Here is a 15,258-nt window from a genome sequence, read left to right on the forward strand (position 1 = left end):
CACAGTCCGAACATGTTCCACATGAGAGTCCCAATCCTTGGAAAAGATCAAAATATCATCCAGATAGATGATCAAAAATTTATCCACAAAGTCTCGGAAAATATCATTCATGAAGCACTGGAAGACAGAAGGGGCATTAGTGAGCCCAAAAGGCATCACCAGGCACTCAAAATGTCCCTCCGGAGTATTAAACGCCGTTTTCCATTCATCCCCATGCTTAATGCGAATAAGATTATACGCCCCCCCTGAGGTCAAGCTTGGTAAACCAGCAAGCACCCTTAACTCTAGAGAATAGATCAGAAATCAGGGGTAACGGATACTGATATTTAACAGTAATTTTGTTGAGGGAACGATAGTCAATACAAGGCCTTAATGAACCATTCTTCTTGGCCACGAAAAAAAACCCAGCACCTAAGAGTGAAGAGGATGGTCTAATATGACCCTTCTCCAACGACTCCTTAATATAAGATCGCATAGCCTCGTGCTCGGGTACAGATAAATTGAAAAGTCGACCCTTGGGAAACTTACACCCAGGGCTCAGCTCAATTGCACAGTCATAACTCCTATGAGGAGGCAAAGACACAGACTCATTCTGACTAAATACATCATAAAAATCAGCCAAATAGTCAGGAACATCATGCGACTGGGGAGAGGTGGAGAAAACAGGAGTGTCACTAAGGGCACACCGACAACCCCAACTCACTACAGACACAGATTTCCAATCCAAAACTGGATTATGGATTTGCAACCAGGGAAACCCCAGAACAATGGTATCATGCAAATTATGCAACACCAAAAATCTGCAATTTTCTTGATGATCTGGGGCAACCCGCATTACCACCTGGGTCCAAAACTGAGTTTTATTCTTCGCCAAAGGAGTGGCATCAATACCCCTCAAAGGGATAGGCGTCCGCAGAGGTGTCATAGGAAATCCACAACATTTAGCAAAATCCAAGTCCATCAGGTTCAGAGCTGCTCCCGAATCCACAAAAGCCTTAGCGTAAAATGTGGACAGGGAGCAGATCAGAGTAATTGCCAAAAGAAACTTAGGTTGAACACCACCCACAGCAAATGTGTGTGCAAAACGTTTCTCTCGTTTAGGGCAGACAGAAATAATATGCGAGGCATCTCCACAGAAAAAAACACAGCTTATTACGCCTTCTGAACTCCTGACGTTGCGCCCTAGACAAAACTCTATCACATTGCATAATGTCAGAGACACCGCACTGAACTTGCTCACTGAGCCAGTGCACGTGTCCTGAGTAAAGCGAACAGTGCTCAAAGCTACCTGTGGAGCGGGCAGCAACCGAATAGATGCGTACTTCAGAGCTGCAGGACCTGAAGCACGTGACTGCTGGGGGCGTGGCCTAAACTCCACAGAGCTAGGAGCTGCAAGACAATTCCTAGCAGAGTAACTGCGAGACAAAGTTACCAAGGGGAATAGACAGTGAGAATAGTCAGGACGTAGCCAGTGAGTCACACACAGAGATAGCTGTAGGGTACCAAAGGGGGCGAGCAGAGAGTAGTCAGGTCACATGCAATGAGTCATACACAGATAGTTGCAAGGTACAAGAGGGGCGAGCAGAGAGTAGTCAGGTCACATGCAATGAGTCATACACAGATAATAATGCAGTACAAAATCAACAGGCAAACTCACAACGGGAAACAGAATCGGGTCAGAACCATATAAACAAGCTATAGCAACAAACAGGCACACGGGGGTCAGCACACTAGGCCAATGGCAAAAGTATAACTGGCAGGGATTGAAGCTACCCAGGGGTTTATGAAGCTCTCCCAGAACCAGAAAGAGGCCACAATCATTAACCCCAAGTGTGCAGGTCAAAACCTGCACAGAGCTCCAGACATTAACCCCCAGTGTGCAGCTCAAAAACCCGCACTGGGATCATGACAGTACCCCCCTCTCAATGGGGGGCCTCCGGACCCCCAGGCTTCCCCGGGTACTTGGCATGGAACGCCTTAACCAGGCGATCTGCATGTACCGAGCGAGCAGGGACTCATGAGCGCTCTTCTGGTCCATATCCCTTCCAGTGGACCAGGTACGGCAAAGAGCGGCGCACCCGCCGAGAGTCCACAATATGTCCGACCTCATACTCCAATTGACCCTCCACCAGCACTGGAGGAACAACAGTCTCAGAGTTCTCTTTGACAGATCCTGCTGGTTTCAACAGAGACTTATGGAACACATTAGATATTTTTAAGGAGGCGGGGAAACGCAACCTATATGCCACTGGGTTGACTATCTCCATAATCACGTACGGACCAATGAACTTTGGTCCCAACTTAACTGATGGTACCTTTAAGTTGATGTTACGCGTGGAGAGCCAAACCTTCTCTCCCACCTGAAACATGTCTCCCGAGGCTCTCTTTTTGTCCGCAAAATATTTGTATCTCCCCTGGGCTCGAGAGATATTACGCTGGACCTCAGCCCAGAGGTCTTTTAACCATTGAACGGACCCCTCTGCTCCTGGACAACCGGAATCCACCCGAGAAAACTCCCCAAAATGTGGATTAAAGCCATAGTTAATCAGGAATGGGGACATGTTGGTGGACTGACTCACCCGGTTGTTAAAAGCGAATTCAGCCAACGGTAAAGCATCACACCAATCCTCCTGTCTGGCGGAGGTCAGACACCTGAGAATTTGTTCCAGGGATTGATTCGTGCGTTCTGTCTGACCATTACTCTCCGGGTGATATGCCGACGAGAAGGAGAGTGAGATGCCCAATTTCATACAGAACGCCCTCCAAAATTTGGCCACAAACTGCACACCTCTGTCAGACACAACATTCAGGGGTACCCCATGCAATCGGACCACATGCTGCACAAACAATCTTGACAACGTTTCTGCTGAAGGTAATGCTGCCAAGGGAATGAAATGGGCCTGTTTAGAAAACCTATCCACCACCACCCAGATCACGGTATTGCCCCTGGAAGGTGGAAGGCCGGTAATAAAATCCATGGAAAGATGAGTCCATGGCCTATCAGGAACCGGTAAAGGTATGAGTTCCCCAGCCGGTCGGTTATGCGAGCTTTTGGAACGGGCACATATGCCACAAGCAGAAACAAATTCCTTGACATCGGACCTTAATGAAGGCCACCAAAAACCCCTGGCTACTGCCTCTCTAGTGGCCGTGATACCTGGATGAGCACTCAGCCTAGAATCATGAAACTCCTGCAGAAGTCTAGGCCGCAATGAATCTGGAACAAACAGTTTATCACTTGGCCTGGTTGCCGGAGCTAGGGCCTGAGCCCTTAGGATTTCTTGTTCCAACTCAGTTGAGACCCCCGCCACTACCACCCCTGGGGGAAGAATGGAGGACGGCGGCTCAGGGGGAGACACTGGATCAAAACTTCTGGACAGGGCATCCGCTTTAACATTTTTGGACCCGGTCGAAAAGTAATTGAGAACTGAAATCGTGAAAAAAAAAGTGACCAACGGGCCTGTCTAGGAGTAAGCCTCTTAGCAGTGTCATGATCTCAGTGCGGGTTTGACTCGCACACGTGGGGTTAATGTTTGGAACCAGTGCTGATGACTGGCATTTCTGGGGTTAAAGGTTGTGATCCCGGTGCAGGCTTACCTGCACACCTGGGGCTATGATTGTGGCCTCTCCCTGGTTCTGGGGGAGGCTTCTTATAGCCTCAGAACGCTCCCATCCCTGTCAGTTATACTTTCGCCCTTGGCATTGTGTGGTAACCCCTGAGTGTGTTTGTGCTGTGTTCTGGTTGCTTGATTCTCTGTGTATGACTCGGTCTGTTCCCTGGATATTGCTTTAGATTCTGCCTGGTACCTTATACTGTATGTCTGTTTGGTTTTGATCTCTGCTTGGCCCTGATTATCCGCTCTGTCTCATCCCTGGTACTGTACTGTGATCCTGTGTATGACCTTTGGCTTTGTCTGACCTCCCATCTGTTTATCTCTCCTGTACCTCGCTGGTCTGTACTGTGCATAACTTCTGCTTTGCTTGGACTCTGAGTTCTCTTCCTTCTCTGTGTGCAGGACGCTAAGCCCCGCCCCCTTGCAGTCACATGACCATTCACATGACCATAGGTCCTATGTTGGCTTCCTAAACTTCAGCATCCACAGGTCCTGTGCATCGGTACTTTCTGGCTGTACCTGACCCCGGTACCCCTACATTGCGGGTGAGTCACTGCTCAGCGGAGGCTGCACGCCGGCGCTGACACTCAGGACACGCGCACTGGCTCAGTGAGCAAGTACAGTGCGATGTTCTTGACATGCAGATTCAAGGTATGCCAAATTTTTGTGATCCGTGACAACCGTGATAGGGTGAGCCGCCCCTTCCAAAAAGTGCCTCCATTCCTCAAACGTCAGCTTGACCGCAAGAAGTTCTCTATTGCCTACATCATAGTTTTTCTCAGCTGAAGAGAACTTCTTGGAGAAGAAGGCACAGGGTTTGAGATTGGTAAGGGTGGCCAGACCTTGGGACAGCACAGCCCCCACCCCCACTTCAGAAGCATCCACCTCCACAATGAATGGTTTGGACGGGTCAGGTTGCACCAACACCGGGGCAGACATAAAACATTTCTTAATCGCTGAGAAGGATTCCTTAGCGAGAACAGACCAATTTTTTACATCAGCTCCCTTCTGGGTAAGATCCGTGAGTGGTTTCACCACTTGTGAGAAACCTTTAATGAATCTCCGGTAATAGTTCGCAAATCCTAAGAAGCGCTGGAGCCCCTTGAGATCTCGAGGCTGAACCCAGTCAGCGATCGCCAGCACCTTCTTAGGATCCATACGAAACCCCTCACAGGACACAATCAACCCCAAAAAAGACAGCTCCTGTACAAAAAACGAACATTTTTCCAATTTGGCGAACAATTGGTTCTCCCTGAGTCTCTGGAGAACTGTCTTTAGATGTTGCAAGTGAGATTGACTGTCCGGGGAATACACCAAAATATCATCCAAATAAATAATAACAAAACAGCCTATCAGATCAGAAAACACAACATTGATGAAATTTTGGAAAATAGCGGGTGCATTAGTTAACCCAAATGGCATTACCAGGTTCTCAAAGAGTCCTTCTGATGTGAGGAATGCCGTTTTCCACTCGTCCCCTTCCCGAACCCTTATCAGATTGTAGGCCCCCCGCAGATCTAACTTGGAGAACCATTGGGCCCCAGCTAACTGGTTACATAAGTCTGGGATGAGGGGAAGCGGGTAAGAGTTCCTTACCGTTATCTTGTTCAGTTCCCGAAAGTCGAGGCACGGCCGCAAACCACCATCTTTTTTCTTCACAAAGAAGAACCCTGCTGCCACAGGTGACACAGAAGGCCTGATATGCCCTTTGCGGAGACTCTCAGCTATGTACTCCTTCATGGCTTGGCGCTCAGGCCCAGACAAATTGAAAAATCGAGCCTTAGGTAACTTGGCTCCGGGTACTAAATCAATGGCACAATCATAGGGTCTATGCGGTGGCAGCGCCTCAGCCTCACTTTCGGAAAACACGTCTTCCAAATCTTTCAGGTACTCCGGAATACCTTCCAGATCGACAGACGACACAGACACGGATTTAACAGCGTTAACAAGATGTCCCCGGTTACCACATTTATTATTGCATCCCCATTGAGTGATTTCCCCTGTAACCCAATCAATGGTAGCATTATGGCGTTGAAGCCAAGGCATCCCCAGTACCAGTCCTGCAGGCAAGTTATCTAGCACCAGACAACTTAGTTTCTCCACATGAGTGGAACCCACTTTTAGAGAAAAAAGTTCAGACCTGCAACAGATACCGTCTTGGTTAAGAGGAGATGAGTCAATTGCCACAAGTTTAACAGGATCATGAAGCCTGACTGTCCCTATCTTATTAAGAGTCATAACCTTGGTATCAATCAGGTTCACAGCCGAACCGCAGTCAATAAAAGCAGTAGTCTGAACAGGACCATAACCAAGTTCCAGTTCCACCTGCAGCACCATTTTTGCACATGAGGAAAATTGTACCTGAAGGTCTGGGTAGCCTCCTCGATTACTACCCAGACCTAGTCGTTTCCCGCCATCTTGGAGGATGATGGACAGGAGGGGCAGTCCTTCTTCCAATGTCCAGATTTCCCACAATAGAAGCACAACTGCTTTTCCCAGCGGCATCTTCTTTCCTTTACCTCACAGGTGACAGCGCTCACCTCCATAGCCATAGGAAGAGACTGGGTCTCATCTCCACTGAAGAATAAGGGTGATTCCCGTTGCATAATGCCTCTAGCCCGCAGCCTGCGATCCATGCGAACCGCTTGGACCATGGCATCCTCCAGGGAGTCAGGCGGAGGATGGAGTGCCAAAGCATCCTTCAGACGTTCACACAGGCCTCTGTGGAACAGCCCCCGAAGGGCGGCATCACTCCAGGAAATCTCCGCTGCCCAACGTCTGAATTCAGTACAGAACCATTCGGCCGAGTGCTCCCCCTGACAGACACTCATTACTTTGTCTTCAGCCAACCGCACTCTATCAGGCTCATCATAAATAAGCCCTAAGGCTTCAAAAAATGCATCCACAGACATTCTCTCAGGGGCAGAAGAGGAAAGCGAGAACGCCCAGGCTTGTGGGGACCCCCTAAGCAGGGACATCACCACCCCCACCCTCTGTTTCTCATCCCCAGAGGAGCGGGGTCTCAAAGAAAAAAAAAGCTTACAGCCCTCCTTAAATGCCCTGAACTCATCCTTGTTACCAGAAAATATATCTGGCAATTTAACCGGGGATTCAGGTGGGATTATAATGACATCTCTATTCCCCACCTGCTGGAAGCCTGCGGAAAGTACCCCCTGAACTGAGTCCTCAACCCGCCGTTGGGACTGGGCCAGAGCTTGGTGTTCCAAACAAAGCTTCTGCAGTGACTGAGTCAAGCTTTTCACCTGCTCAGATAAAGCACACATTGGGTCCATGCTGCAGAAGTGAGGAGAGAAAAAAAAATTGTAGGCCAGTTATAATGTCAGAGACACCGCACTGAACTTGCTCACTGAGCCAGTGCACGTGTCCTGAGTAAAGCGAACAATGCTCAAAGCTACCTGTGGAGCGGGCAGCAACCGAATAGATGCGTACTTCAGAGCTGCAGGACCTGAAGCACGTGACTGCTGGGGGCGTGGCCTAAACTCCACAGAGCTAGGAGCTGCAAGACAATTCCTAGCAGAGTAACTGCGAGACAAAGTTACCAAGGGGAATAGACAGTGAGAATAGTCAGGACGTAGCCAGTGAGTCACACACAGAGATAGCTGTAGGGTACCAAAGGGGGCGAGCAGAGAGTAGTCAGGTCACATGCAATGAGTCATACACAGATAGTTGCAAGGTACAAGAGGGGCGAGCAGAGAGTAGTCAGGTCACATGCAATGAGTCATACACAGATAATAACGCAGTACAAAATCAACAGGCAAACTCACAACGGGAAACAGAATCGGGTCAGAACCATATAAACAAGCTATAGCAACAAACAGGCACACGGGGGTCAGCACACTAGGCCAATGGCAAAAGTATAACTGGCAGGGATTGAAGCTACCCAGGGGTTTATGAAGCTCTCCCAGAACCAGAAAGAGGCCACAATCAGTAACCCCAAGTGTGCAGGTCAAAACCTGCACAGAGCTGCAGACATTAACCCCCAGTGTGCAGCTCAAAAACCTGCACTGGGATCATGACACATAGGTTCAGACATTTGTTCAACAGGTGGCAACACCTCTCGTGCAGTTTTGCGTTCGTGCAAACGTCGATCAACCTGAATGGCTAATGACATAGAATCGTCAAGACCAGAGGGAACAGGAAATCCCACCATAGTATCTTTTACGGTTTCTGACAAACCCTTCCGAAAGAGAGCTGCCAAGGCATCATCATTCCAAGTAGTAAGGACCGCCCACTTTTGGAATTTTTGACAGTACAACTCTGCAGAATCCTGACCCTGGCTCAATGCCAACAGGGCCTTTTCAGCCTGATCAATAGCATTAGGTTCATCATACGACAGCCCTAAGGCTTGAAAAAATGCATTCACATTAGCTAGAATAGGATCATCAGGTTTCAAAGAAAACGCCCAATCCTGAGGATCGCCACGCAGCAAAGAGATGACAATTTTAACCTGCTGCGCGGAGCTCCCTGATGAGTTAGGCTTCAAGGCAAAAAATAATTTCCAATTATTCTTAAAGTTCAAAAATTTAGACCGATCCCCAAAAAGCACATCAGGAGTAGGGATCTTTGGTTCAGCAACATGTGAATGAACAAGATAGGTGGAAATTCCCCGCACTTCAGCAGCGAGCTGCTCCACACGATCAGACAATTGCTTCATCTCCATTGAGAAGAAAAGAAAATTCCCCCTACGCCTCAAAGACATAGAGGAAAAAATATACACAAAAAAAAAAAATTTTACAATTCTTTCCTGCTATTGAGTACCCTAGAATCTGCGGTATGGCTGGTGATTCTGTTATGAATGAGTCACAGAAGGAGGAAAAAACAAAAAATACAAGCTAAGTCCAGAAAACCGGAGAGGTTGGTAGCTATCGGATTGCAGACCCCGATCCTATTCACACAACTAACAGTAGCCGTGGGGGGTTCCTACGGTGCCCTAGACCCCTCGTTCACAGCCGGAGAACTAAATAAGCCTAAAGAAAGAAAGGGGAAATCTAAACTGCCCCAGAGCAGACCCCAAAGCAATAGACAGCCCCCAACATGTATTGTCGGTGAAAAGCAGATGAAAACACAAACACAGACAGAAAGACAGGTTGAGCAAACGATGGGGCCCAACTAACTAAATAGGAAAGGACAGAAAATATGCTGGCTGCAATCCGCAAAAATTCTGCCAAAAATAATGTCCAACACGTCTGATAGAAAAAGGCCCTGAAGTCACTAGACTTCAAAATCACTATATCAGCACTCAGGTATATTCTGAAGACTGAGCAAAAGATCAACTTGACCAGAGACAAAAATGGAGCTCAGCCTGTACCAACAAGGGCAGGCAGAATACAAACACTAAGTAAACAGACACAATCTCATGGAAAAATAAGAGAGCAAAAGCTTAGCTTTCAGAAGACAGGTACTGAACTGGTTTGCAAGAGCTCAGAGCAGAAAGGATCACCAGCAACCCTGCAGGGCATCAGCTGCCTTATATCCACTCAGTGATTCCGGGTGTCCAATCACGCTCCGCCTGTTCAGATGACAGGTTTTTCCCATCCCAATCAATTTCACTACCTCTGTTCACCAGCAGAGGGAGTTCATCAGACATCAACAGTGAAGGGGAAAATGAACTCACAACAGAGCACGTTCTTGGAATCAAAGATTGATACGTGTGGCCAACGAAATCAGATCTTCTAAGGCAGTGGGGGTGTCGCGACCAGCCAACTCATCCTTAATTCGACCCGGGAGACCTCGCCAGAAGGCCCCTACCAAAGCTTCGTTGTTCCATCCCAAATCAGAGGACAGGGTACGAAATCGGATGGCGTACTGACCCACTTTTTGGGATCCCTGGTGAAGGTTAAATAAAGATTCCGTGGTAGAGGCCAGGCAACCCGGCTCGTCGAACACTCGACGAAATGTCTCAAAAAAGGTACTTAGCTGGGAGACCACAGGATCGTCACGCTCCCAGAGAGGGTTAACCCATACCAAAGCGTCTCCCTCAAGGTGGGAGACAATAAAAGCCACCTTGGCCCGCTCAGTGGGATACTGCTGAGGCAGGAGTTCAAAGTGGAGGCAGCACTGGTTCAGGAAACCCCGACACAGCTTGGGGTCCCCGTTGTAATGAGGTGGCTTAGCTAGGCGAAGCGGTGGGTGAGGAGCCAAAGCTGGGGCGGGGGATGCGGCGGCCAACTGCAGGGAGAGTAAGCGGTCGTCTACAGAGGCCATATAGCTGAGGATATGGGTCTGGGTATCTCTCTGCTGAACCAGCTCTTGCTGCAGTCCAGCCAATTGGGAGGCGTTCCCTGGATCGGAAGCCTGGAGCGCGGAGAGACGGGAGTCCATAGACTTCATGAAAGCCATGATACGGGTTTGATTCTCCCACAAATAGACTAGCTCTTTCTGAGCTGCAGCTGCTCCAGCGGGGTCCATGGCCTGTTTGTTCTGTTAGGGTTCTAGGTAGGAACCCGAGAGTGGACCCTCTGGGTCGTGGCTCCAGAGCCCCCAAGGGCGAGTGGACAAGGTGATGACCACCCCCTATACAGGGAGTGTTAGAGGCAAGCCCAAGGGAGATGGAACCATGACAGCCGGAACCAAAGGGACGACCCGGGGTGTTTACAGGAGAGAAGATCAGAGTGCAGGAGAGCATACGAGAGAGGGTATGGACCCGAGGCAGGAGGAGACAGGCTGAGGGATCCGGGATGGATCAGGACGAGCAAAGACCAATAGCTGAAATAGAAGGGGGACACAAGGAGACTAGGAGACAATGGACCAAGGGGTACTGGCAGAACACAAGATAAGATGGAAGAGGCGAAATACACAGAAAACTACAGAGGCAGCGGTACAGGCGAGGAAACAGGCACGGTAGTAATACAGGATGGCTAGCGGAGAAACAGGAGAGGGAGGTAGGACGAGAGGAGGGAGCGAGAGCAGGGAGACACAGGACGGGGAAGCCAGGCGAGAAACAAGGCAGAAAGCTGACCGCAGCACAGAGGGTGCACAGGGACCTGAGAGTCGGGGGTGACGCTGCGCAAAGAATGCTTAGCGCCACAGAGATAGACAAACAGGCGTCTTACCTGCCAAGACGCCAAGCAGAAATACCCGATGGGGCGGAGCCACCGGGTCACAAGCTCCCAGGATGCCTGGCGGCCGGGGAAGAGCGAGCGCGCATGCGCGGACCTCTGACGCGCCGTGACCCTGCAAAGCCATACGAGGAACGGCGTGAGAGCGGACTGGGAGGGCGCCGGGAGGAGGCGGTCGCCAGGTGAGAGTCTGGGGATGTAACACACGCTACTTGCAAACCAGATGGGCTGACATATTGTTGCAGAATTCTGTGGTAGCCATGCTCGTAAGTGTGTCTTGGGTTTGGAATAAATCACCAAAAGTGTCTCTTTCAAAGCACTCCCACACCATCACACCTTTTCCTTGATGCTTTGCTGTGGGCACCACACATGTAAACCAAAAATTTCCATTCACCTTTTCTGTGTCTCACAAATGCATGATGGTTTATACCAGAAATCTCAAATTTGACAAATCAGATCCCAATACAGATTTCTATTGATTATGTTGTGCTTATAGGTTACTATTACAGCTAGAGGCCTACTGAAGATCCCCATGTCTCTCATGATGGAACTCCTATGAGAGGCAACCTGTCACATTCATAAGATACAGTAATTTTGCTAGATGCAGCATTGCTATATATAGAACAAACAATCAGATGATCACAGGTTCAAGTTGAAATAACTTCCCTTTTAACCAAATAAAAAAATTTAAAAAATGTGTAAGTAGTATCTCCGTGTCCATGAATGACGATGTATCAAAATATAAAATTCATTAACCCAATTGGTAAATGTTGTAATGAGAAAACAATCTAAGGCCAGGGTCACATTTACGAGTGTGATGCAAGAAACTCGAGCGAGTCTCTCTCATCAATACCCGGCACTGCCGCTGGACTCGGATTGGAGTGTGCAACTGCATAGAAATACATGCAGCTGCACAATCTGGTCCAAGTGCCAACAGCAGTGCCGGGTATTGATGAGAGAGCCTCGCTCGAGTTTCTTGCATCACACTCGCAAATGTGACCTCGACCTATATGTCAGAATTGCAGGTTTTTGGCAGCCACTGAGCCACAAAAAATGCAATGAGGAGATCAAGGCATCATTTCAACCCCAAAATAGTATGACTAAAAATGTCAGCTCATGGCACAAAAATAATCCCTCACACAGTTCCATCAACTAAAATTTTAAAGTGTTACAGGACATGGAAAATGAGAATGAAAGCACATTTTTTTCACCATTTAAATAAAAAATGACTATGCATGTTTAGTAATACAGTAATCATACTGATCTGGACAATCAAATTGCCCCCCAAAAAATGACAGAATTATTTGCAATTTTACAGCATGTGGATTTTTTCCTGCTTTCCAGTCTATCACTTGACAGAATGGAAGATGTCAACAAAAACTACAACTCATCCTACAAAAAATAAGCCTTCATACAGATGTGTGGACTGATAAATAAAAAAAAGTTATAGCTGCTGAAAGAAGTGGAGTAGAGATCGAAAGTGCAAAAATGGAAAATTGCCAGGTTAGAAAGGGGTTAAATTCATGCTAAAACTGTTGTCTCTATTTAGTTGAGTGGTTCCTGCCATATTCTGGCTTAGAACAGCTGTGGACTAGGGCTCAGCACTGTATGGAGCTGTGCATCTATGCTGCCTCCGCAAAAATCACCTGGTGGTTACAAACACTTTCTGAAGGCCGGAGATTCCACAAATGAACTCTTGATGAGGCATACCTGTTCATTGGAAACCATTCCAGATGACTACCTGGTGAAGCTGCTTGAGGGATTGCCAAGGGGGTGTAAATCTGTCATCAGAGTAAAAGGGGGGCATATTGAGGAATCTAAGGTATAACACATCTGGTTTGTTTCTCTTTACTCAATATTCCCATATGTATCTATTTGTAATATTGCTGCTTTAAGTATGAATCTAAAATGTTAACATTCCAATAAGAACAAGGAAAACCATTGCATGTACAGGTGTGCCCAAACTGTGAATGGTACTGTAAGTGCTCAGTGTGGAGCACAAGCTAAATGTGAACTAGCTTTAAAAGTGATCCAAAATTATTAAAGTTATTTAGCCATAATGATATTAATAAACTCATCCTGCTAAAAAACACATTTAGGTTTATCACCTGTCAATGGAAAAATTCATGGCATCCAAAAACCATCTATCAGAAGCCACATTCCCAAAACCATATACCCCCTTCCTTTCTGAACCCCGGCAGCATTTAGCATCCACATGTACGGCATTGCTGTAGTGAGGAGAAGCTGGGCACAATGTATTAGGCACAAGCATTTGCAATTTTCACTCTACAGGCTTATTTCTAGAAAATAGAAATAGTTATTAAACCCAAAGATGAATACATTGAGGGGTGTAATTAATTTCCAAAATGGGGTCATCTGTAGACGTTCTAACCCCTAATGAAAAATCTGGGCTCTATTAGTCAAATAGCATTTCTTCCCTTCAGAGCACAACAGTAGTTTTCAGCCACACATGAGGAATTGCCACAATCGGGACACATTGTGTAAGAAAGTTTGGGGCTAGTGCAACATTTTAGCTGAAAAAAAAATAATATTTAGTTTTCACACTAGACCTTGGAAATCAAGGTCCCAGAGACTGGAGGAAGAGTGGAGATGCACACAATCCAAGCTGCTTAAGGTCTAGTGCGAAGTTTCCACAATCACTGATGGATTGGGGAGACATGTCATCTGCTGGTGTAAGTCCACTGTGTTTTATCAGGACCAAAGTCAGCGCAGCCATCTACCAGGAAATTTTAGAGCACTTCATTCTTCCCTCTGCCGACAAGCTTATTGGAGATGGAAATTTCATTCTCCAACAGCACTTGGCCCCTGTTCACACTGCCAAAAGTACCAATACCTGGTTTAAAAACAACAGTATCACTGTGCTTGATTGGCTAACTAACTGATCATACCCCATAGAGAATCTATGAGGTATTGTCAAGAGGAAGATGAGAGACAACTGACCCAACAATGCAGACGAACTGAAGGCTGCTATCAAAGCGACCTGGGCTTCCATAACCCCTCAGAAGTGCCACAGACTGATCACCTCCATGCCATGCCCCATTGATGCAGTAATTGATGCAGAAACAGCACCGACCAAGTATTGAGTGCATTTACTGAACATACATTTCAGTATGCCAACATTTCGGATTTTAAAATAATTTTTCAAGCTATATATTATAAGGTATTCTAATTTACTGAGATAATGACTTGTGGGTTTTCATTGGCTGTAAGCTATAATCATCAACACTAACAGAAATAAACACTTGACATAGATCACTCTGTCTGTAATGACTCTATATAAGATATGTGTTTCACTTTTTGTATTGAAGAACTGAAATAAATTAACTTTTTGATGATTTTCTAATTTTGTGAGAAGTACCTGTATGTGGCCAGTCCCACTAGATATATATGTGTCCAGTCACTACTAGGGTTTACAAATCCTACTGTGTATGTGACGTGTCCTGAAGTATTGCGAGCGAATTTACTCTTTTCAAGCGCAATCAGTGTCAGCAGTAAGCAATGTGTGCGCAGAGTTCCTTGACCTGAAGAAACTGACAGATCTGTAATTATTAGTGTAACAGATGGAAAATGTTGCACTATCCCCATGTGGCTGAAACTGGATATTCCAGTCCCCCACATTCCAACCACGGCTACGTCACACCCTCGCCTTCTCCCACCAAAGACGAGTTACTCCGAGAATTAGACTGTATACATACATGCGATATATGGGAATACATTACTGAGATATGTTACATATAAAATAATGTAGAAAGTCTGATTCATACAACAGTTGGACATGTGTTACAAATTTCCAAGTGAAAGACAGTCTTATGCGAGGGAGATGCCAACCCAAGATCGGTGTACACACACGAGCGAGCACATGCACTAAAGTGACATGTGTTATACAGAGAGTCATTACATCAGCTACGCAAAAGTAAGAATATCATTTTTAGTTGTATACAAGTACCCTATTGAGTAACATAGTAACACAGTAACAGCTGCTACCGTACATTGATACGTAACATGTGCTATTACATACAAGCAAAGAAAAAGAGCTCTGCCAGATGGAAGCCACATGTTCAGGCAGATAAGAAAAAGTAAAAGGTAAGCAAAGTAAAAACAAAAGATGCTGTAAAGTCCAAAGTGGAGAGTGCCCAAAGGGTCCTTACCTAAGGTGGCAGGCGCTGATTTTACTTTGTCCAATTTCTACTTCTGCAGAGTGAAAGGAGGGGGTAACACAGGAAACAAGTACACTACTTTATAAGGTATGGGTGTAAGGGATGTGGGAGGTTTAGGAAGGGAGGAGAGAGAACAGAGTGCTAGACAGAGGAGAGGCTACTAACACGTGGAGGAGAGACATCAGCCAAAGTGGTGTGCAGTAAGGAAGTGACTGCTAACCAAAACGTGACAGTAAGCACTAGAGCAGAACGAGTATGGAGAAGAATAACATGGTCAGAAATATGTGCAATCTTCTTTTTATAACCAGTCAAGATATTAGAAATAAAGATGTAACATAATTTCATCATTGTTCCCATGGACATAGAAGTCCCAGTCTGTAAACTACA

General features: G+C 46.7%; 1 protein-coding gene across 1 annotated transcript in view; it reads right to left on the bottom strand.

Annotated features, from left to right (window-relative positions):
* Window positions 1-14,970, bottom strand: part of LOC141075953 (large neutral amino acids transporter small subunit 3-like) — a 292,296-nt gene extending 277,326 nt beyond the window's left edge. Inside the window, exon 1 of the mRNA XM_073563148.1 lies at window positions 14,863-14,970. The gene's annotated coding sequence lies outside the window, so the exon portion shown is untranslated. The remainder of the gene's footprint in view (window positions 1-14,862) is intronic.
* Between the last annotated feature and the right edge of the window lie 288 nt (window positions 14,971-15,258).

Source organism: Dendrobates tinctorius, unplaced genomic scaffold, assembly GCF_039654945.1.
Source record: "Dendrobates tinctorius isolate UK_male_01 unplaced genomic scaffold, ASM3965494v1 ptg000382l, whole genome shotgun sequence".
Classification (NCBI taxonomy): Eukaryota; Metazoa; Chordata; class Amphibia; order Anura; family Dendrobatidae; genus Dendrobates; species Dendrobates tinctorius.